Raw genomic sequence first — 26,160 nt, forward strand, 5'->3', positions numbered from 1 at the left:
TTTTGCCACAAACTGTCTTTAGCTTTTTCAAGGGAAGAACCAAGCATTAGTTGGTCTCTGAGGCTTTCATCTAAAGTTCCAGCAAAAGAGCAGGTAGAAGCAAGTTTGCGAAGTGCAGTGACATATTGCTCAACTGTTTCATCATGCCTCTGCATTCTTTTCCCAAAGTGAAAGCGTTCTAACACCATGCTTAATTTAGGAAGATAGTGTAGATCCATCTTCTTTATGCACACTTCATATTCATTAAGAGAATTGGCATCAGACAAGTCTGGTAAATTTTCAAAAACATCTTGCCCCTCTGAGCCTAAACAGTGCATAAAAAGTGAAGACTTCCTCTCAGCGCTGAGTGAGGTACCACACACCCTCGCATAATGCGCGAAGACTTTTTTCCACTTGAGCCAAGGAATGGGGGGATCACCCGGCTCTGAGAGGAAGAAAGGAGGAGCAGTGACATTTTGCATGTTGGTAAGAAAGCAGGTAAGTAAATAAGGCAGTTAAGCTTCTTATGTGTATTTAAAGCAATATGTAAAAGAAGTTCAGCAGTTAAGCTTCTTATGCGTATTTAAAGTACTGTGTAAAAGAAAGCACTATGTAAAAGAAAGCCTTATTCATGTAATACAACAATTTCCCTTTTAGCTTAACACGTTATAAAAACAAAAATATAGGTACACTGTAACATGAGTAATATTACTTCGCTGAGTAGAGAAGTGTTTATGAATAATACCCGGCTTACGCTGTGTCAACACATTGGAACAGCGTGCATGAAGCTATTGCTGAAAGAAAGCATCATCAGCTTGTGCTGTGCCGATCAGCGAGATGAGTTGAGGTAGACGCTTTAGAAAAGCTGTGCCGACCAGCGAGTAGACTGTCAGTCGGCTCTAAGAAAAGAAAGATCACTTGCCTGTAGAAGCAGCAACAGGAGAATGCAAAGTGAGTGTCTTGCGCTGTTCACGGCTTACCGTGGCGCGGCGTGAATAATAAAGTTCTTCAGTCTTTTTTTTTTAAAACATGGCCGACGGCGCGATGACGTCAGTGCGCGACGCGGGATGCGCGTTGCACAGAAGGGACGTCACATTCCTTCCGTGATGAGTGGTCGGTTCCGTGTCAAGACAGCAGGAATGCGGTGACGTAGGAGAACAGCGGGTGAGTTACGTTGCTATGAGCACTTTGAAAATCAAGAGAGCGCGCTGGCAGTAGCGTTAGAAGATGACTTTTTTTTTTTTTTTTAAAAGGGTAATAAACTTATCCACAGTTGCAATTGAATGTTCACGTTACCTTCGGTTTTTGGGAGGCTGCGAGTGATGAGTTAGTTCTCACCAGTCCTCTGACAGGGTGAAAGTAGGAAACCAAACTGTCGAAAAAGCTCCAAGACCCCGAGGGAGGAAGGTAGTGAATTTTAAAGTACTCACAATTTTCGTTTTTTTTTTTGAGTAATTAAATAAAGTAGTCAGTACCTTCAGCTGTGAAATGTGGATGGTAGAAGTTGTCAGGGGACTCCACGATGATGAAATTGTGAAGAAAAATTGTGGAAGTAGTTGTAAATACGAGTTGAGTTGAGGTCCTTAGGTGTGGGATAAGTCCAATCGTCGCCAAAATGTAGTATCCTCTTGTAAATTAAGAAGAGTCAGGTTGAGGTTGTGGCAGTTGAAGCTTTAATGTAAGATACAGACAAAGGACCTCATCCTTCAGAGTCCAGCTGGCAAATGGCTAGTAACCAAGATACAGCATTCTGAGTAACACCATTCCATGCTGGAATACAGAGTAAGAGGCAAACAAGGAAGATAGCTGCGGTGGGGAATACCACACAATGCTAACTAAAGTCAGATTTACCAGGCAACACAATGCCACCTTGCGTGGCCTTGCAGTGCTTGGTAAATCTGGAGTAACACCAGGCTGCACAAGTTTCTGCCTTCCGTTAGTCTGCCGGAGGGAGGTGGTCCATGGGTGGAGCACAGGTGTTTCCACTCATCCACGCATGGATTTTGGCACATTCCCAGATTTACCATGAGTAGCAGACTTCTCCCCGTTTATTCCTTTTTCTATATGTATTGAATTCTGCAGCACACATAGAAAGAGGAGAAAAGCATCAGAGGATTATCTTTGTGCAGGAAGGTGTTCCTTCCTGCACAAAAACAATCCTACCTGCAACGCAGGTGACTGATGACTGATGGAGCAACCTGTTTAGCTATTGGGGTGATGGGCTTTGGATTCCCTCCTCGGACGTCAGCTACCCAGTCGGTCTTTGGGCGGACTTCCTTTCGTCTCTCCTGCCGTCTTTTCCTTCAACCCCCGCTTCACCCTTCCCCCCTCCTCTCTATTAGTCTCACCTTTCTTTCCTCTCCCAATTTGCTGGTTAATATTTGACGTAATGTGTATTTGTTTTCATTCTCTGTAACATTGTGTAGCCTAATGTAAAGTGCTCTGATACCTACGGGTCTAGCCATCCCTATATATAACTCATAAATAAAGTACCTCTGAACTTCTGTTGGACCTTTGACGACGTCCCATGGGCATCAAAACTGTTTCTACTCACCTCGATACACGAGCAACCTTGGCTGATGCCTGATGGAGCTGTCATATGCAGCTAAAGAGCAGTCTGGCCCTGGTTTCACCCCCTCGGCCGTCACCTACCCAGCTGGACATCTGACATTGTTTTCCTCGTTTTTCCCGTTGTGTATTCCCTCCCCTCCCTCCTCCCCCCCTGTAACTCTTTGATTTAAGTGATGTAACTAAGTAACCTTTAACTCGCTGTAACTCATCTAAAGCGCTCTAATACCTCCGGGTCTAGTAGCCCTATATAACACTTTTCAAATAAAAATAAATAAAATAAACTTACGACATGACACAAGGGTGCTTGCATTGGTGCTAGGCAGCCAAAAGTGGGTCAGTGCTAGGAAAGGACAAGAATGTGCTGTATAATGGTAAATACTGCACATTCCTGCCCTTTCATGTAGCGCAGCATAGCATGATGGCTTGCTGTGTTGCATTGTATTTAAGGTTGATAAATCTGCTCCCTAGACTTAATTTTCCATGTTTCCAACACCTTCTAGACCCCTGCTCCCCCTTTCTGCTATAATTGTACCTGCTTGTCTGGTACATCTCTTCAATACACCTCCTCTCTCCTGCTCAGCTCTTTTAACCTTCAGCTTTTAACTATGCTTTGACCAGGTCTGACTCTGGACATCACCTACACACCCTGCCAGACCATGGTTCTGAAAACGCTATTAAAGGCATTCAGGAGATTTCAACTGTCTGGGGCATTGTCAGACTTTCGATAAAACACCTTCTATGAAGATTCGCACTTCCCTCTGACTGCAGATTCTATCTGATCTCACAATGGATAGCCGGATGCAGCCAGCGATGATACAAGATGTGGTAAGGGAAATGCCAATAGGAGGGCACCTGCATCTTTGTATCCCCTCACCTACCTGTGAGTTCACAAATATCAGATTTGGCATGCTGCCTGGTACCTTCAGCATGTAAATCTCCTCCTTGTACATGTGCATGGCGTGGGGCAGGTATAGGCCATTGCATCTGCTGCACTTCGCCCTTCGGCAAAGTAATTGTAGACCTGCATACCGGTATCACGTACATGTTCCACTCCTGATATTTAATGCAAAGTGACATGTTCAATTTCCCAATTAGGGTTTATAATTTACAATTCCGCTTTGCCAGACATTAGCAAGTTTTACGATTTCGATTGACCCCGGGTGCATAATTTCTTGAACCTGTTATCTATTTTAAATGATAGCAGATTACATTCATGCAAAGATAACCAGCTTCCGTTTGTGAAAATAGGTGCTTTGTCGAACATAAAGGATTTCGATGTTCAAGGGTGAGTGGCTCCCAGGGAAGATCTCTTTTCAATTCGTGTTCAGTTTTGATTTAGTTCCCTATGAAAGATTCTCATCGATCTTATTCACTTTCTGATATTGACTCAATATTCTTGTGCTTTAGATAGCGGTATGGAAATATGGTTACTGTGCCTGTTTATCTGAAACAAGAAAAGAGAAGAAACGGAAAAGAAAAATAAAATAAAATAAAAGACATATCAAGCCCTTGAGATGCATTCGAAAATTACATTGTTTGCACGAACGCTAGCGCAATAGCATTTTTTGAAAGACACACTTATTTTCGAACCTATATCAAGTTAAGGCAACAATGAGCAACCACTTCATAGATTTAAACTCTACATTTACAAACATATTTTTGGACTGTTTCATTAGTTGTTAATTTCCCCAGTGCTGTTTTCCTGTGTGTTAACAACATTTTAAAGATGATCCATCATTTAGATTCTAAAGGCCAGATGTGCAAAGCATTTTTGCAGTAGGGAAGAATCCCATCTGCAGAATCGGTCAATTCGAAACCACAAAAATGCTTTTACTATTGTTTAGCGGTTTGGGTCATCAAACAAATACCAATTCTGTATTTTGAAGATGTATCTCATCGAAATACCAAATTGCTATGGTGTGCATAACTGTTTTGCAACCGAATTCCAGTCACAAAACAGTAATACTTCACCATACATTTTAAAGTGCTAGTAACTAATTCACACATAGGAAGGGGTACCCTATGGACCCCTTGCCCTTTAACAATGTTAACAAATATTTTTTAAGAGTAGGCTGTGGTCCAAGAAATCCCTTCCCCCTTAAAAAATAAAAGCTAAATGTTTCATTTTCTTTTTTGAAACACATTTCATTTTCCTTTAAGGAAAACAGGCTGCATTTCAAAACAAATGATTGCTTTATTAACACCTTGGCTGCGGCGCGAATTCTGCCGCAGTGCCGGACACTCCATTCTTGGGCGTGGTTCAGACGTCCCCCGGCCGTCGTGCGCACACGCCCACCGTGACTCATGCCGGCCGGGGCCATCATGAGCACCCAAGGGGTTAAAAAGCAATCACAGACATGGTTGTTTACTGATCCATGCAGGCCGTTGTCCCTGTGATGGCCCCTATTCCCAGTAGGTTGCAAATTGCGGCCTACCTCATTAATATTCATAAGGTAGGTTGATTTGGGACCTAGTAGGAATCACTATTTAGAAAGAAAAGGTTTTATACATTAGGAATACTCCTTTTCTAATTATGATTTGGAGATAATTGGAATTAGGAAATCAGTATTCCCAATGTTAGTACATCTGGCCGTAGGTGTGAGGTGAACAGCTGTGGAACAGTCTTCCAGAGATCATACAAAGTGATACTTTGAGGAACGTGTGTTTTATTTTGTTGACAGTGTTCCTCATATCATTATAGGCAATTTTGTTTTGTATTCTGTTTTTTATTAGTACCCAGTCTTTGTGAAAATTCAAATGAGTAGTTAAATCTATGATGTGAAAGTATGACAAATATTTATACTGTGATATGATTTTCTCACCTATTATGAGTAAGAGAACCCGGTTTTGGCATTTGCCATGGAGCTGCATTGTTCTCAACGTCCTGCCATGCGGTCTTTATCTTGTACATGTCAGGATGAGCGATTCTGCCAGTCCCTGGGTAGCTGAGTTTGCGGAGCTTGTTTGGGGTTGGCCAGTCAGTCCACAGGTGGTAGGGGCCGTGCAGCTCATTGCTAGTGGAACACTTCTGCAACCCTTTCATCAGAGATGAAAGCAGGCAGCCAGCAGCCTTTCTAAATAGAAAAGTGAGGATCATTCTAGAAACTTGCCAGAAATTTGTACCAATGTAATTTCCTGAAGGTAACACAATCCTAGATAGTGGTCTTTTCTTTTTTTCTATGTCCTTTCAACAATCCTCAATGGCTTTTCCAAGTCCTTATGGAGGTTTTTCTGCCTTTGGCTTTTCCTACTGCGCACAGCACATCCTCTCTGAAGGCATTTGTCCCTTTGTGGTAAATAAATAATTAATTACCGGTTCTATTTTTGACTATAATCAATAAACGGGTAGCTCAATAAATAAGAGTCAAGATTCGAGGTAGCTGGAGTTGACAGGCTTTAATCAGGCATAAAAGGACAGGAACAGGACAGCCTGCATGGGAATAGGATGGCAGCTGCCGGAGGCAGGATCTGGGAATTGGCAAGGGTAACTTTTAATATGGGTGCACAGTACATATATCAAAACAAATGCATTACATTCAATACAGTAGGCGTAGCAGTAGGCGGAGTTTGTAGCAGTCGCGAAAGATAAGGCATAAAGTGGGTGTAACAAGAGGTGTGTACAGGGCGTATACATAGACATGTGATGCAAACGTAACAGAATATGTCATAAACGGGGCGGAAACATGGAGGGGGCTACCTGAGCAGCTGGGACCTCTAACCTAGTGGTGCGCGCAAACTGGCAATGACGTGTTACTAGGGAGAACTGGGGGCTATGACTTCTGCACTAGAAGAGGAGACGAAAGTCTGGAGGGTCAGAGCGACATGTACCTAGGCATATCTAGTATCTGGTGTTTATAGTACATGTTGATAGAATCCAAAGGTTATCAGGGCAAAGGCTAGCAGACACTAAGACTGGTGCATACATAATTCTATATGTAGTGCGTGTGCGAGGAATATTCTATGAATATTAATACAGTATTTCTCTTACATGGAGACATAAAGGCTAGACCATGACGGAAACTATTGATGTGATTCAGTAGCTTAGGAATGCAGAGAAGGAGGGCTGGACTGATAACTAGAAACATAACATACTCTTGGCAGACTGGGAGGCAGAGCCAGGCCTAGCCGGGCACTGCGAGGCATGAAAGTAAGTGAAGGGTCAGGGATACAGGTGGGGGCTGTATCGCTCCTCGGAGAGGGTTTCAGGAAACAGGAGCTGAATCTGAGTCCGGGCCCTTTTGAGGCCTAGAAACGGGGACAATTCAATGAATTAACGTGCACACTGTAAAACGTGGCAACGTAGGTTTACATAGGCCTAATATTCGTTGTTTTCACGAGGACTGGAAATTGGCATACTAGAGATGGACACAACTGGAATTGCGTCTTTAATCGATCAGAAAGGGGATACATGCATATCGATCATGCACATATGACATAACATGGGGAACACGTAGGCACATATAACATGGTAAAATTTACTTTTCCACATTCCCTCCTTGTGCCCTACGTTTCCATCAGGAAACATCTATATTCATGATACCATCTATCATTTCATATAGCATCATTTGCTCGTCTCGAATTGTCTTGGAACGGGACTTAGGACTAGGAATACAAGAGGTAGCGCACATGCCGCAAATCGCAGGGCCACATTGTATACAGAGGCAGCAACTGAATATGATCATTACTGCAATACCTAGGAATGACAATACTTTCCATCCCCAGGCAGATATAATACTCCAGAGCCAACTGGACCATGTCCAGGTGCCTGGATTCTGGTGTAACTGATGGGCAATTTTGTGAAGTCTGGTTATAGCTGAATAAACAGACGGCGCGTTATTAGGAATGAAAATGCAGCAACTAGATCCGATGACTCTACATGCTCCTCCTCTATCGGCCAGTATGACGTCAAGAACGAGACGATTTTGGAGCACGACAAATCTCATAGCAGATTGCTCTTCAGTTAAGTTACCTAGAGCAGAAGTAGTCTCATTCACTACTGCTTCGAGGGTTCTGGTTAACCTACGTATTAACTTACTATTCTGGACAGGGCCTATAAAGAAGAAGAAACCTTTATTGAAGTCTTGATACTGTTCTAGAGTAGTTTCAGTTTGATCGACAATTGGGGACTCGATCTCCCTTCTATGTCTGACATGTACTAGATGTGTGTTTCTATGATAATCAGATGGGGCTAGAAAAACTGGTGGCAGTAGGAAGGCAATGTAACATGTTCCATCCCAATTGAGGGGCAGACGAATATATGCGGTCTGACCACAAACAAAATAAGAATGACGTGAGGCTTTGAAAATAGATTTCCCACTGTCACTATACTTGACAGTAGTAATACAATCACTATGTCCTACATGTGCGGAACCATTCTTTCTGACACATAATTCGCCTTTGACTGGTAGTACTGAAATAGCAGGCAAATCTGGAGTAGTATCAGACTGAACATTCAGGACCATAAAATTCGAAGAATAATTACCTAAATTATAAACTTCATTTTCTAGATCTAACCCTGTTCTAAGGGAGAGACCTTGCTTGTCTGGAAAACATGTTCTGTTCAGAAGGGACATATCATTGGAGGATGACGTTAACGTGGACCATGCTCCACACGAACCATTATGTGAAAACGGATAAGGAAAGAGTGGCAGAACTCCCTTCGGTGTCTGGAAAGGGGGGAGTCGACCACACACCCAACAATTAGTAGCATTGCTGATCTGGTGTGAATAGTGTAACATTCGGATGAATGTATTATTACGCATAGCAAGACGATAGGATAGCTCGTGAGGAGGCAGATCACTAAATGTGTGCTCTACTGTAGCATTAGAAAACTTATTTATATGCGAAATTGGAAAACATAAATGCAATGCATAACTTGTGCAGGTAACCATCAAACTTAGAAACAATAAGAAACTTAGAAAAACGATACATCTGATAGAGTTTTGACTAACTCTCTCACTATGGGGGTCTATCTCAAACATGTCAGGGACCTGTCTAACCGTTTCACCCGAGAGGGACTTAGACAATTAAACTGGCTGACTTTTTTTACTAGACCGGAGTTTTAACTTATACTCCTGCTGCGGAGTTTTCTCTAACAGAGGAACTTTTAATTCAGATTTAAGTTCTGGTTTCAGGCAGTCTTTAGAAATGGAACAGTCCTTTTCGAATGTCTTTTTACGAAGTCCATGGAATTTCTTGATGTGGGACAGATGGACCCATCCCTTGCGGCCTTCCAACTTCACGGCCGTGCGGGTGGTCAGAAGGACTAGTCTCGGTTCCTTCCAGCGAGGCTCCAGCGGACTTGAGCGATCAAAGTTCCTTACTAATACTAGATCGCCTGGAAGGACCTCGTGTGGTTTCACTTCAGTATTGTCTGGAAATGCAGCGGCAACCTGTGAACGACAAGAGTGTAGGGCAGACATCAAGGAAGCTAGGTAATCTGTCAACATATTACTGGAAACATCTGTAATACTGCGGGGTCTAGGTGTACCCCACATATTTGGGGGGCGGCCGAATACGACCTCATAAGGAGACAGGCCTGATCTGGAATGTGCGACCATTCGCATAAAGAATAAAGCGACTGGCAGGGCAACTAGCCAGTCTACACCTTTCTCTTGACATGTCTTGGCAATACGGACTTTCAGAGTTTGATTATGTCTCTCTACGAGACCGGCTGCTTCAGGATGGCGCACACAATGGAACTTCCACTGGTACCCTAACAGAAGGGAAACATGTTTCATTAACTCGGATGAGAATGGCTGGCCGTTATCTGAATACACGACCCTAGGGAGTCCATAACGGGGGAAGAATTCACGGACCAACTGCTTGGCAGTGGTCGCTGCTGTATAATCTGGAACTGGATATGCTTCTGTCCACCTGGACAAAGCGCATACAACTACGAGGACATACTTGAAACCTCGACATCGCTCCATCTGAATATAATCCATCTGGAGGACTTCAAAAGGGTGGTCAGGGGGTTGGAATCCACCTTGTTCCACCGGGACACTTTTACCTGGATTGAATTGACAACATATCATACAAGTACGGACTTTCTGCTTGGCTGCAGCTCGTAAGTGCTTGTTGAACCAGAGGTTCTGTATACTGTCTAACATAGCTTTTTCTCCTAGATGTGCTGGACTATGTGCGGTATTAATAATGACTTGAACCATAGAGTCGGGGAGAAACCATGTGGCTTTTCCCTTCGTCACCCATCCTTGATCTGTCTGGACCCCTCCTTGTTCGGACCATTTCTTGATTTCTTCGGGAGTAGCATGTAACTGTATGTCTATGACATCTTGTGTAGGGTCCTTAACTGTCATACAAGTAGTTTGTTCTGGAGTGGATGTCTGTGCCGTGTTAACTGGAATGTCTGGGGTCTGAGCTGTGAGCTTGGCTGTTCGATCTGCTAGATCGTTACCTTGGGAAATGATGTCAGTAACTTTCGTATGTGCCTTGCACTTCATGATAGCGATAGCTGTCGGTAAATGTATTGCATCTAACAGAGCTTGAATGAGGAGACCATGCTGAATCTTGGTTCCATGAGAAGTCATGAAACCTCTCTCCTGCCAGAGCACTCCGAAGTCGTGTACAACTCCGAATGCGTAACGTGAATCTGTATATATGTTTACTTTCAGGTCCTTGGCACGTATGCAGGCTTGGGTCAGAGCAACTAGCTCTGCTGCTTGAGCAGACAGGGTGTCAATACGGTGTGTTTCAATAACTTCGGTGTCAGTAGTCACTGCATACGCGGCTACTAGTTCTCCTGTACTTGTTCTCATACATGAACCGTCCACATAAAGTGTAAGGTCGGGATTAGGTAATGCAATGTCTGTCAGGTCTTGTCTTGGCTTAGTCATAATGTTAATGACTTCCACACAGTCATGTGTGGCAGGATTTGAAGTAACTGATGGTAACAGGGTAGCAGGATTTAGAACGTTGCAGCGTCTGATTTCTATGTGTGGCTGGAACAGTGTCAGTTCATAACCTGTTAAACGTGCAATGGTCAAGTGCTGTGTCTGTGTTCGGTTTAAAAGAACTTCCACGGAGTGTGGAACTTGTACTGTCAAGGAGTGTCCTAATACTATGGAATCACTTTGTCTGATTGCTAGAGCTGTGGCTGCAACTGACTTGAGGCACACAGGCAGAGCCTGGGCTACTGGATCTAATGTGCTTGAAAAATAAGCACAGGGCTTGTACTGTCCGGCTTGATCTTGTGTGAGAACAGATAATGCAGTACCATCACGTTCTGTGACAAAAAGTGTAAAAGGCTTACTGTAGTTCGGTGTAGCTAGAACAGGTGCTTGGCATAAGGCTTTCTTTAATTCATTAAAAACAAGTGTATGTTCAGATGTCCAAGGGAGGACAGTCGATACGGCTGCCTCCTGTGTCGTTAACTGTATCAGTGGCTTTGCTAGAAATGCATACTGAGGAATCCATTGTCTGCAGTAAGAAGTGAGGCCAATAAAAGCTCGTACCTCCTTCTGTGTCTTGGGCTGTGGAAGACTCGCTATTAACTGGATACGATCTGGTGTCAACTGCCTACCCCACTTGGACAGTAAGTGGCCTAAGTAGATCACTTGCTGGACACAGAATTGTAATTTGGAAGGGGACACCTTGTGCCCCTGCTCGGCCAGAAAATACAGGACTGTAAGTGACGCACGCTCGCAGTCACGTTCAGAACGGGCTGTGATCAGTAGATCATCGACATACTGGAGCAGGGCAGTGTCAGTTGGCATGTGAATATTGTCTAGTTGTCTCTTAAGTGCTTGACTATAAATACTAGGACTTTCTGTGAAACCTTGAGGAGCTCGTGTGAATTTATAGCTCCTTCCATTTAAACAGAATCCGAAAAGGTACTGGCTGTCTGGATGAATGGGAACACTGAAAAATGCGTTCTTGAGGTCGATAACAGTGAAAAATGTAGCTTCGGAATCAATGGCTGTCAATAGAGATGAAATATCTGGGACTACTGGATACTGGGGTATGATACATTTATTAAGTTCTCGAAGGTCAATCACTAATCGATATACTGGAGGTGCATTTGGATCAGTACGTTTCATGACTGGAATGATAGGAGAATTACATACATTGGAGTCAGTTTCTACAACCACTCCTTGAGCAATGAGCTCATCAATAATTTTGGATAAGGCTGCTACAGCCTCAGGTGGCAATCTGTACTGTCTGATTCGTGGCAAGACTATACCTTGCTTGAGAGTCACACGATGGGGTGTGATGTGCATAAAACCTACATCAGTTGGACCTTGCGCCCATAAATGCTGCGGTACATTTGACAATCTTGGATCAAAATCACGTAATACATAGTGACCTTTAAAGTCTCTTAAAAACAATCGGATTCCTTCTGGGGAACAGCAAATAACTGCCCCTAATTCTTTCAATGTTTTAATGCCTAACAAATTTTCTGGACATGATTTCGTAAGAAATAAATCAGTAGTTCGGGACAATGGACCAACTTCTAGAGTAACTGGCTTTGAAATCTCGTTAACAATTGGCTTTCCTGAAAATCCAAGGGAAACATTTCTAGAGCCTGAGAGCGGAGCCCCTGGAACCTCGTCATGACTGATAGTAGTCCTACTTGCCCCTGTATCCATCAAAAACTTTCTGTCTTTCCCTAATACTTGACTGTGTACATAGGGACCCTCTTGATCTACAGGTATCTCGATGAGAGGCAAGCCTACCTCCCTCTCTAGGCTGTTTCATGAATACTGTTGATACTCTGGATACTCTGTCTGGGCATACTGGTACATCTGCTGTGTAACATGCTGTGTTGCAGCGATAGGCTGCGGTGCTGGAACTGTCTGTTGTGCATTCTGTGGTGACTGAGAAGTCTGTGAAACTTGTTCTTGCCTAGGCGGACGTGGTCTTTCTTTAGTTTTACCCGTAGCTATGTTGTGTTTCAGAACTGCACACTCGTTTATAAAATGACCTGGCTGTTTACAATAATTGCATGTCCCTTTAACGGGAGCTGCAGGATGACTGGCTTGATTCGGACCCATCTTCTGACTGTCTTGTGGAACAGATTGTGCAACTAATACTTTCATTTTCGTGTCTTTCATACGTCTCTTTTCGTGTTCTTGCTCTTCCCTGATTCTATTCTGGTGATACTGGAGCATCTGAAGCATTTGTGACGGGGTACTAGCTTGCCAAGTACTTTCGACTTTCAAAACTCGATTTTTAACTTGTGGACTTGAATTCTCGACTAGTTTAGTAAAAAAAAGATGAGGGTATGACTCGCTACCTGTCTTCAAACCACTGTTAATAATAAAGCATTTTTCAAATCTGGAATAAAAATCACTAGTGTCTTCATCCTGTTTCTGTTTACATGCTGAGATTGCATCCCAATCTTCCTTTTTCGTGGCTAGTAATCTTGGCAAAACCTGAATCAATAACTCTGGCAATTCTTTACATTTGTCCCCAAGACCGGTACCTGGTACTCGTGAATTGTCTTCAGCTTCTAGAGCTGTCCAATCTATCTTTTTCTCTCCCACCTCCCATTCTTTTTCCTTGAGTTTTTCATATACCCCTGCGGGCAACAGGACTTTTAGCATTTTAATAATATCTGGATACGTGTATTCTCCCATACGGAGCATGTCTTTTAATTCTCGATGGAACCCTGCTGGATCTTTGTCGTGACAGGGAATTAATTTCTTCATCTCTAAGAGTTCCATCTTTGTGATAGGGGTGTAAACAAATACTCGTTGCATTTCACCACCCTCTGTCCTAACTGGGTGTACTTCCCGTAATGGATGCTGTCTATCTATGTAGAATGATTTACTTTCTGGGGGTGAGACGTGAACAAAATGCGGGTTCAGGAACGTTCTATATTTGTGGCGCTGTTCTAGAATGACACTAATTAAATCTGTACCTAAACCTTTCCATCTATACTGGAGTAACTCGTTCAGAACATCATGTAACGGACCTGGATCAGAATGTTGCCCCTCATACAGTGTAATGAGGTGCTGGATCATATACATACCCACCAGTCGCTGCTCGGCTGGGGGCAGTTTCAGAAACATTTGTGCCACTATTTCGTCTGGAAAAGTGGTAGAATCAGTAGTCCATCGAACTGCTGATCGGGCTAATTCTTGTTCATGCATAGTACTAAGTTCACTATAACCGATTCGTGATTTCAGAATGTAATCGGTAGCTTGAAATACTTGCTCAAGAGAACCTTGTTCTGGTGCTGGGGGAGGAAAAACTTTCTTGTGTTCTAGGCGTGAATGTCGGTCGGGAAGTCTAGATTTACCTACATACGCTATTCTGGTGGGATTCTCGTCGTTTACCTCTTCAGTATCAGAGTCGTCTTCTTTCTCGCTTACTTGTGCTGCTTTTCGTTTCTCGTGTAACTTTATTATTTCCTTACGAATTTTCTTGTACATACTTTCTATACTACTGAGTGTCCTGTGTCTTCCCTCGGCTATATTATCACTCCACTTTGTCAGGACTCTCATTTCGGTCGGATCTTTAGTCGGATAATCTTGTTCCCTTATTAAACAATTAATTAGAAACTTTAATAGCATGAGCTGGGTCTCAGCTTTCCTTAGAGACATGATTTCGCCAATACTTTCTGGATCCTCTCCTGTACGGATGAAACGATATATTCTGTCTAGATCTTCTTTCATATTCGGTAGGGTGTCCAAATACTCGGTCACCCGTCTTACGCGCAATGAATATATAACCATATTATCATCGCCTGGGACTGGATCATAACGGCATTCGGTAAGAGCTCGCTTGATATCTGCAACGGACTGATGTTTGGGCGTACGCTGTAACGCACGTTCATGTAACTCGACTAACGTTACACGTTTGTGTGGCGGCGGGGTACCAGGAGGACCTCCCCCCGCGGCCCCTAAACTAGAATCGTCGACTGGTACTATTCGTGCTGGGAGAGTGACTGATGTAGCGGGTACTTGTACTGTGGGCTGGACCGGGGGTACCGTAACAGGTGCTGTAACAGGTGCCCCGGTGGCTGGAGGAACAGGAATTACATTATTTACAGGAGCGGGCGGAGCAGGATTTGCATATTCGGGGACTGTGTCGTCCAAATAGGACGAGAGAAAAATATCAGCTGCGGTCGGTTTGTGACGTAGCTTAATCGGAACTAATGGCGGCGGAAAATTACATGGTGCTTCCGGGGTTGCTTTCGACAAGCCATCGGCAAGAAGAGGATACATACCCTTAATAAGGGCATTTCTCTGTCTGTCTGACTGTTCGGCTTTAACTCGTTCACCTATTTCGATTAATTCCCTTTCTTGGGCTCTTTCTGAGGATTCCCTACTTAATTCTAACTTTCTGATTTCTTTTTCGGTTCTTTTATGAGATTCTTTGCGCCATAACTCGATGGCATCTTTCTGGGACTGTCTGGATTTCTTTTTCCATAATGCTTCTTCTACTCGCATGATGCACTCGGCATCCCATGTACCTGATACAGGCCATCTATATTTCTCTTCTAGATCTTTAGTATACTCGACCCATAAGTCTAGATATAATATGGCACTTATGCCATGTTTATGATACATAAAATGACCTGGACTGTCCCTAGGCGGGACAGAAACTGCTTCTTCGAGCAGACCTTTTCTGGTTTTTAACTGACGTAACTTCGAGAATAGAGGCATGACTTAGACTGGAATCTGGACACAAATACAATACACGATAAACACAATAATAACTTGAAAACAAATCACTCATACCACAACATTGAAAACACATGAAATAACATTTAAAATAACAGTTCGGACAGAATACTACCTGGAATACTGAAAACAGAAACACATGAATTTCTCGAGAACCGAACTTACTAGAACAGAAACTTACTAGAATGACTAGATGCACTGCTAAAACAGTACGAAACTTACCGGTCTCATAAAGAGACACGTCAGGACCCGCATCCACCTAGGTGGACACTTCGTGTTGGATCTGTGTACCCAAATCCACGGACCAGAGACAAATTAATTGACCCTGTCTAGATACTACCCCAGCAACGGTACTCACCGGGCAGCAAGAACGGAAGGCCTCGGACTGGACTGGACTGCTACGACGACGGACGGACGAACTTCGGACTTCAGTTACAGGTGGGCCTCCGGATACCTCGGACCTTGGACTCTCGGCTTGGGCTCTGGTCGGGACTCGCCGCGTTCCTCCACCGCCTCGTCTGGACGCTGGACCGCAACCTCCGTCTTCTCCGTGGGCCTGAGGGATACTTGAAGCAGAAATATCGGCACGTGGCCGGTATGGTTCCGTCACGGCTGCAGAGGATCAGGGGGCCTGCGTGGCTTCTCCGGCGCGTGGGGAAAGGGCAAGTCCCTATTCGGGCGCCATTATGTGGTAAATAAATAATTAATTACCGGTTCTATTTTTGACTATAATCAATAAACGGGTAGCTCAATAAATAAGAGTCAAGATTCGAGGTAGCTGGAGTTGACAGGCTTTAATCAGGCATAAAAGGACAGGAACAGGACAGCCTGCATGGGAATAGGATGGCAGCTGCCGGGGGCAGGATCTGGGAATTGGCAAGGGTAACTTTTAATATGGGTGCACAGTATATATATCAAAACAAATGCATTACATTCAATACAGTAGGCATAGCAGTAGGCGGAGTTTGTAGCAGTCGCGAAAGATAAGGCATAAAGTGGGTGTAACAAGAGGTGTGTACAGGGCGTATACATAGACATGTGATGCAAACGTAACAGAATATGTCATAAACGGGGCGGAAACATGGAGGGGGCTACCTGAGCAGCTGGGACCTCTAACCTAGTGGTGCGCGCAAACTGGCAATGACGTGTTACTAGGGAGAACTGGGGGCTATGACTTCTGCACTAGAAGAGGAGACGAAAGTCTGGAGGGTCAGAGCGACATGTACCTAGGCATATCTAGTATCTGGTGTTTATAGTACATGTTGATAGAATCCAAAGGTTATCAGGGCAAAGGCTAGCAGACACTAAGACTGGTGCATACATAATTCTATATGTAGTGCGTGTGCGAGGAATATTCTATGAATATTAATACAGTATTTCTCTTACATGGAGACATAAAGGCTAGACCATGACGGAAACTATTGATGTGATTCAGTAGCTTAGGAATGCAGAGAAGGAGGGCTGGACTGATAACTAGAAACATAACATACTCTTGGCAGACTGGGAGGCAGAGCCAGGCCTAGCCGGGCACTGCGAGGCATGAAAGTAAGTGAAGGGTCAGGGATACAGGTGGGGGCTGTATCGCTCCTCGGAGAGGGTTTCAGGAAACAGGAGCTGAATCTGAGTCCGGGCCCTTTTGAGGCCTAGAAACGGGGACAATTCAATGAATTAACGTGCACACTGTAAAACGTGGCAACGTAGGTTTACATAGGCCTAATATTCGTTGTTTTCACGAGGACTGGAAATTGGCATACTAGAGATGGACACAACTGGAATTGCGTCTTTAATCGATCAGAAAGGGGATACATGCATATCGATCATGCACATATGACATAACATGGGGAACACGTAGGCACATATAACATGGTAAAATTTACTTTTCCACACCTTTCACCAGCAATAGTAATGAGGGACCAAGGTGGCTACCAAGAAGGATCCTCATACATCAGAGACGCAAGTTCCAAGTTGTCACAGAGATCATCTTGTCCAGCCCTTGACACGTTGAGACATGAAAAACATCAACATGGCATATCATGTATGGGTCAATAAATTAATTTGCCATCTATTTACTGAGCAGCCAATTCAGAATGTTCACATACCCTCTGTGATTCAACAATGATACCAGGAACTGCAACAGATTAATGTGAAAAATGCGGCTCTTAAGCGATTTTCCGGCAATCCCTCCAAGGTTCTTCTAATTCTCTGGTGATCCGTCTAAACAAAAGGAGTTCCTGGATGCCCTTATTATGCATTTAGCTTTTACACCAGGCCAATTCTTAGATAAGGCTAACTTATAGTTGGTGGTAAATACCGAATCCTAAAATGGGAAAATTACTCATTTGAGTGCTTCCTACATTGCAAATTCAGTAATTTAACGATTCGGTATTTTAAGAAATCGGTAATTTACCGATTCCTTAAAATACCGAATCGGTAAATTACAGAATTTGCAATTTAAGCCACCTACATCCCAAATGCCCAATACCGGTCGGTAACAGCCGAAATTCGGTAATTTCGGACATTACCGACCGGTATTGGGCCACCTACATCTGGCCCTAAGTGAGCACGATTGACTGAGCTAAAAGTACTGCACGGCTTCCATGATCCCTGAAGGATCAAGGTTTGTCATGTTTGATAGTTGCAAGAAACTATTCACTCCTCGGTAAGGTTAGGGGGCTTATGGTGGCACTATGAGCTAGCTGGTCTAAAGGCTAACAAATCCTTTGGGGGTGAATGGATTCAGTCTGGACACCAATCATTTCGTTTATGTTGTCTAAATGTGCAGATCCTATGTATTCTTAGGAACTACACGACAGTACCAATTTCAGTCCCCCCCTTCTGGGTTATGCAGGCCTGCTCCAGCCCCCTTTCCAGACTCTGGCTACAGATGGGGTGTGGCAGGTGTAGAGGGGCTGCTAAACATTTCTTGTGCTGGCTTTTCTTGGCTTTGTGGTTCCGCTGGGTGGGTTCCAGGTACCTGGGTGTCCCTGCTCTCATTCGCCCTACACAGTGAAGTGACCCCGGTAGTTTGCTAAATATTGGTGCCCACCTACCCTGTTGACCATTGCAACATATGGAAGCCAGAGGTGCACCAGTCCAATCTGGCCTTTGAGGGGAAATGGCAGATGCACCACACCAACCCAGACAAAGTCATTGATGACCCCCGAGAGCAGCCGCATGGTACCGCTCTGCAAGAACCGGACCTAAAAGAGATCCTTATCGGTGTTAAAAACAATGTGCATGCCATTGATGCCAATATTGACCTCCTCACCACCTGCCTCGACCGAATGAAAGAGAGAAGAGAGTGGACAAATATGAAGACCATCTGGACCACCTAGGACATGCGTCTCCAGCATGGATGGCGCCCAAGCAGCGGCGGGTGAACATTCGCTCCTCATGGACAAAGTTCTAGAGATCATTAAACAGAAAAATGAAGATTTAGAAGTGCAAACTCAACGCAATAACCACTGTATCATAGGGGTCCCAGAATCCACTGCAATAAACAGAATAGAAGACTTTGTGGAAAAGCTGATGCAATCTTTGTTGACAGACTCCCTCACTGCAGTTTCTATAGTAGAGTGGGCTCATCGGATGCTCTGCCTGAGACCTCCATGATGTTCAAGGACGCTCTGACATCTTGGGAGCTTCTGCCTTCACTCCATGAGCTGGGTAATAGTTATGATACTGAAACTGGTCAAGCCAGTGAATCATTGCAACTCATACTGGCTGCTTTCCATAATCAATGTGTACAGTAAAATGTTCACCAAATTATTGGCAAACTGTCTGCTTCCACTGTTGCCAGACAGTCAGGGCTCGTACTAGGGCCATTCATGATACACAACTGTGCACAATGTTTGCCCTCATGCACCCAATGGATCCTCAGCTTTTTGCCATGGCCACTCTCCTGGACACTACAGAGGTGTCTGTCTTGTTAGAGTGGTCATTCCTATTCCTCCTACTGGTGCTTCTTTGTCTCAGCCCACAATTTGTGCTCCTAATTTGCCTTTTATATATCTCCTCGACAGCCAGGTTGCAAATAAAAAAAAGTGATCTTTAGACCCATTACCGGTTACGGGTGGTACTAGACAGGGGTGCCCATTATCCCCAATCCTTTTTTGATTGCTATGGAGTACTGGCTGCCCGGCTCCGACAACACCACATGAACCATGGGATCAACTTTACAACCCATAGGATTTTAGTGTACATGTACGCAGATTACTACACTCTGTACATACAAGACTGCAAAACCAATCTAGACCCGGTCATCCACCAGGTTATCAGATTTGGTGGCTACTCTGACATCTACATAAACTTGGCCAAATCCAGCCTAATACCCATCACAGAGAGCTTGCATCAGTTTTACTCAGAATATCCATTGCAATGTGCCTCGGAACTGGTTCACTATCTGGTTATCTGGATCAGCTGTAACATAAATGAGCCCTGGTAAGCTAATTATGAGTTAGGATGTGGCTAGAAGAGCAAATCCCGACTTGGTTTAGGCTACTACTGTCCCTTGCTGGCCAGATAACAATTACAAAAATATTCTTACTACCTAAATTCCTATAACTGTTCCTCAATATCCCGATCCCACTCACCTCCCAATTCCTCTGGCACCTGCATTCAAATGTGGAGTCCCTGTTCGAGGCTGGGAAACAACCAAGGATTGCATGGAAGACTCTCACACTACCTTTCCAGCAGGGATACCTCATTACACACAATATGACACTTTACGTCCTATGTGCTCAGGCTCAATATCTCCACTTCTGACTGGATTGGGGCAAAGTCTACACTTCATGCCGACCACAATGGGTGTGGACCGGAAGAAGGGACCCAGTGAGGTCCGCTGAACAAAGGTGCCTCAATCCTGCTTTGCATTAACAAAGATGCTGGGTACAGCTGAGCAATGCGTCTGTGCCCCCCATGCAGTAAGGATGATGCGTTGATTGCATTGAGAAGGCGATACGCTGGTCCAGAGTTGTGTTGGTTCCGAAGGTGATGCGCTTGGTTTCTCCACATCATGGAGGTGATGCGTCAATCTGCATTGTGCAGAGGCGGTGATGCGTTAGTTCCAAAGAGGGGGTTCTGAAGGCAATACGCTGGTGCTTTGCGATGATCCTGTTCCTGCAACAGCAGTGAGGAATCGATTCTGCTCTCTCAGCAGAGGGTGCATCGGGTTCTGATGGTGCAAACACCTTAGGTCCACTTCCAAGGGTTCAGGACTGGGATGGCACCACTTGACAGGGTGGAATCACATGCTGCAGAGTCCAGGTGTAAGAGCAGGATTGAAGGAAGTATTTTATGTCCCTGAGAATTCAAATCAGGAGGCAAGCCATCATGCCCTCAGAGTCACTTTGGGGTCAAGTAATGAAGGCACCAAGGCAGGGGAACAGCAGACAGCAGGGCAGAGCTGAAACATAGGAGTCCAGCAAAGCCACTGTCCAGCAGAGAGGCAGTCTTTTCAGCAGCACAACAGTTCTTCTTCCAGGCAGTGTGATGACAGGTCCAGAAGTCTACTGAAGTCAAGGTGTCAGAGGTCTAGTACTTAAACCCAGTGGTGCCTCTGAAGTTGGGGGAGACTTCAAAGAAGGCTTTGAATGTGCAGAGGTCCTCCTTCCTTGCCCGGGCTCCATACTCACTGCAGGGGGATAGGCAGCTCTTTGTGTGTGGATACAACCTATTTATGTGTAAGTGTGAGGCTGTGCCCAGCATCTCCTTACTATCTCCTAGGATGGCCCATCAAGTCACACCTAGACTCCCTTTATGCATGGCTGTCTAGAAGGAGTACACAAAGCCCAGTTGTTCTCCAACAAGGCCTAGGTGACTCGCAGAGTTTCACTCCGCAGAATTCCGTGGAGTTACCCCAAAACTCCATGAATTCCATGGAGTTACGTGAACAGGCAGAGTAGGCCTGTATGAGTGAATGTGCCATCCCCTGTCATGATGATGGCTAAACGATAGCACTACAGACGCTTCCAGCTGCTCTATGTGATACAGTGGTACCAAAACTACATGACACGGTCGACCATGTCACTCTAGTCGACCGTGTCACAGCCCTGGGGATAAACGGTTTGGCCAGGGATCTTATTTCATCTTTCCTGGCAAACCGTACCCAGACGGTCAGGCTGGGAGATTTTTACTCACCCATCTCTGCTCTCCCTTGCGGAGTCCCACAAGGCTCCTCGCTAAGTCCTATGCTATTTAACATCTATGTAGCGGACTTAGCGAGGGTAATAAAGGCCTATGGGGTACGGCTTACATCTTACGCAGATGATACCCAGCTGGTCCTGGGTATCCACAGGGATGGCCTTGTTGTGGCAGCCAACTTCCAGAGAGCTATGCTTGAGGTCAGTACCTGGATGACCTCGAATTGTCTTAGGCTCAACTCGGACAAGACCGAGATTATGACCTTCGGAAAACTCTCCCCTGAATGGTCCTCTAGTTGGTGGCCGGAAAAGCTCGGCCTTCCACCTGTCCCAGTGGAAAAAGCCAGAAATCTGGGAGTGATATTTGACAGCAAGTTGGCTTTTGACCTTCACACTAACAAGGTTGTTTCGTCATCATTCTTTATTTTGAAAAAAATAAAGAAACTACTGCCTTATCTCCCTCCCTCAGCTGGGAAGACTCTGGTCTCCACCTTAGTCTTCTCAAAAATAGATTATGGGAACGCTCTCTTTCTTCACACCCAGAAGCGTGTCATAACTAAGCTGCAATCCATCCAGAATGCGGCTGCTAGGATCCTCCTAAACATTCCCCGCCGCAAATCCACCACTCTTGGCATCTGTCAGCTCCACTGGCTGAGAGTTGAGAGCCGCATAAAATTTAAGGCCCTCTGTATTGCATATAAGGCAGTACATGGCATAGGACCCAGGTTCCTGACCGAAGCCTTTCAGCTCTATGTCCCCAGAAGGCAATTAAGATCGGCTAACACCAGTCTCCTCTCTGTGCCACGTGCAAGAACGGCCACTTGGGGAGACAGGTGTTTTCTTGTGGCCACACCAAAACTTTGGAATCTTTTGCCACTCGCCATCAAAACTGCCCCGAACCTGATGAGCTTTCACAGGCTCTTAAAAACATGGTTGTTTAACCAGTAAGAAGATGGCTGACTTCAGTAGCTCCACAGCTCAGGGTATTTGTTGCGCTATAAAAGTTGCGTAAATAAATAAATAAAATAAATGAATGGAGAGACACCACTGTGGGCAAAATATGGCAACATTTTGAATTAATTTTTTATTTTTTATTTTCACAGCCCTGGGTCAGTGGAGCTCCACTGCAGGTGAGTTTATACCGCAGCTTGAAAGTCTTGGGGTAATAAGAAATAGTGCCCCTTCCATCCCAATGTACTTGGTCTAACAAAGTTTCAGCCGTCCTCCTATGTTTCAAAAGTGTTGCATTCACTTGGGTTGCCATGAGCTACCAGCATCAAATGCAATACCCAGGTAACAAAATGTCTGTACTGAACTCAGATGTTGCCCCTGAAGCTTGAGGGATGATGGGGATTGTCTAATGGGCCCGCAGGCCAATATATGCGATTTTGTAAAATTGGTCTTAATATCCAAATACTCATAACAGTTAAACATTTCAACCAATGTAAGTAAGGGCACGCGGTGTCCTTGCCATTAAATATAATATAAAAATGCCGGAAAAAGGGAATTGGCAGTTTTAGGTACATCCCTGTAGAGATAGACAAATGGGTGCTTAGATTGTTAATGTAAATAATGAAAACCAGGTCTGCAACAACACACCTCTGATGTGCACCAATAGCTAATGGGAAGACGTCAGAGTGTTCCCCTGACTGGCCGTAGCACACCTTTTCCCCAACGTTTTCATACAAGGAATATAGAAAATTAACCAGGGGGACATCTACCAATAGCCTAATTTGAGTCAACCATTGTTTGCACCTGTTTAAGCAATCAAATGCGGAAGACAAGTCCATGAAGGCCAGGTACAGTGGCCAGTGCCTGGCAATGATATACTTGCTCACAGTCAGTTGAAAATTCAGGTGCTGGGAGACAGAATATAGTTCTCGTCAGCCTAGGTCTGCAAGTGATTAAACATAACATTCCCCCAAAACTTTACAGAATTGTCAATGAGTAATATCTGGCTGTAACATTCGGGGGACCCTCTATCACATTTTTGGAAGACCTGGACTATGATAGAGAGGGTCCAAGAATACAGGAGCAATTTACACAAGGAGTTGTTAAATAAGTTAGTGAGCACGGTCCCCACAGATCTAGATGACACTTGAATAAATCCATGAGGATCCAGTGGGGCCCTGGTTCTTTCCCACTGGAGCTAAATCTGATTGCATCCTCTGACTCCTAATGGGAGACCTGAAAAGAGGCTGCCCGATATAAGCTGCCAGTCGCATATGAGTCACCCCTTATCTTGAGAGTGATGATAGATGGTGGAAAAAGGCCCTAGATGCTACATCATCAGGAGATGGTTGGGTGGGGTATACCACTGTCAGAACTTCTTATCAGTGTCCCAGAATACCATATTGCTATTCTGAGCTGCTGCAATTTCAAGCATTTCCCAGCCTGTGTTATTCATGAGTGTTTTTAGTCTAAAGGGCATGCTTAGAAACCAAACTAGCCTCTTGGACCTCCCCAGCATCTCCAGGAGTACCTGTACGTGCCTTTCTCAGACTGCGGTTAGCCGCTGAACATTTAGCATCGAACAAGCATGGGTGCTCAAAACAGAATTGCCTGGCTTTAGGAAGTGACTTTTAATGCAGGTACATAGAGATAGCTTAAAGGACGAGAAAGTTTCCTCAGAATCCTTATCCAGGCACCCCAGGAATGCCATCAAATTATTTTTAAGGAGGAACCTACTGTGACATTGGGTTCTTTAAGGCGCCAAAGAAGTCCATTTTGGTGTGCTGATTAATTGCATCACACACTAATGATGTTTTATCCCTAGACAATGGGAAGACACCCTTAATCAAAAGAGAGTTGTGGTCACTCCACTGAGGTTCTACAACTGCACCATTAGAGCACCACTGCAGAAGGTGCTTGGAGGCAAATACATAGTCTATAACTGATGGACGCCCCCCTCCCCTAAAGGTTGGTTTGCGTAATCCTGCACCCTGGAAATTGTTGATAACATCTACCAGATCTAACATAAAAACACATTTCCTCAATTCCAACCCCCTGGCATCCGAGGGCATGCTTTCAGCAGTTGAGCTCAAGCAGCCTAACTATTGGCTTAATGCCAAGCTTTGCATTTAAGTCCCCACCCAGGATGAGTTGTGGTTGGAGTGTGTTACCCATCCCCAATGTTTCCAAGCCCAAGATAAAATCAAAGAGCTCCTCAAACAAATAACAATAAGAATTCGAAAAATCATTATTATAAAAATTAACCACGTAGAGGTGAAAGGAGCTATGACTGTCCTTAATAAACAGAGCATAGTATGAATGACTGGCTGTGTTAATAACAGTTACTCCCATCCTAATGTTAAGCTTAAACCAAGTGGAGCTGCAGCCCTTAGCCCTCCCATAATAGGAGGTCATGGCAGGGCACGAGTAACAGGAGAATCCTTTACCCGAAATGGGAGAAGTGGTCCAGGTCTCTTGCATAACAACAACATAAAATGTATTAACAAAAGCCAGCTAGTCAGGATGTATGGCCTTATCTTTTAGCCCAGCCAAATTCAAAATTACAAGTGAAAAGCATTCCTCAAAACTTGCCACCACTTCCTCATGCCCCTTATCGAGGAATCCCTCCCCTTTAGATTTTTCAATAGGAGTGTTTACAAGCATTAAGAATATCTGTTCACAAGGGGCCTCAAAAGGCTCCTTTGGAGTGGTTGGTATCCAACCCAGTGGACCACTGAAAAAAGCATCAGCTCTTTGACAATTTACTCTGACAATTTAAAGGCCCGCCTTGCATGGAGTAAGTTTGTTTCCCAGTATCAAGTATGTGGCACACATTCTTCCCACAGAGATACGATTAATTATTTGATCCAAAGGCTGAGAAGGGTAGTGAACTGGGAGTTGAGATCTGTAGAAGAAACCAAGGGGCAAGATAATGATGTTATTATCACACAATTCAAGTCAAGTGTTACAGTGTCAACATGTTTTATGCAATGTCTGGATACCTGAAATTTATTATAACACAGTCCGCTTGGATAGAATTCATAGAAGGCCTGATCCAGGTCACGAGACTTACTATCAGAATATTCATGTTAAAATTGGATACTGTAGGCTAGGAACTGCCACTGGTGGGGGGGCACCTGCCATAACTGCAATATAGGGATAGCAGGCAGGGGGAAGAATAATCAAAGGGACACAGGATGCGAATCATAAGCAGCTAAAGGAGACAGTTTATAGGGTACTGTGAGGCAAAGAACTCCTTCCGCAGTAGCTGGAGCAGTAGAATAATTACCTAGCCTGTTTTTACAACTGGCAGCCTGAGAAACTGTGTGATCAGAAGGTAGGAGCATAATAGTAATAGATGGGCATCGATGAAGGTTTGGTGATGGAAGAAGTCGTAGGCGTAAGTTCTGTGGTGGTGTCATTCTGTTTATGCTGGCAAATAGTTATGATTTTCCCTACTTCCACCTCCAATTTATCCAGCTTCTCCCTTCCGATGGGCAAGAAAATCCTGAAGAATGGCCGTGAATTTGTCAAAGACAGGGGCCCAAGTGTGGTCTTTATGAACACCTAAGGAATTGGAGTCGCTGGTGCACGAGAACCTAAGAGTAATCAAGGGGGCTTCAACAGCCCTCAGGAACTTATGTTTGTGCTTGGCAACTGGAGAACGTAACAGCAGGGGGGAGATGGACAATCCTCACTAGGCCTCTGAGCAAAGACAGTGGACGAAATCTCCTCCAGGGTTGGCCTTATAACAGCCCGCTCTGAAGCTGCTGGCTTGTCCACTAGCTCGACGTACAATACATCAGAGGGCCAGCAACTGTTCTGGCATGATCCAAGGATAGGTGTCTCTCAGCCAAATCAATTTCTTT

This window comes from Lissotriton helveticus, chromosome 9 (assembly GCF_964261635.1).
Source record: "Lissotriton helveticus chromosome 9, aLisHel1.1, whole genome shotgun sequence".
In the NCBI taxonomy this organism is placed as follows: Eukaryota; Metazoa; Chordata; class Amphibia; order Caudata; family Salamandridae; genus Lissotriton; species Lissotriton helveticus.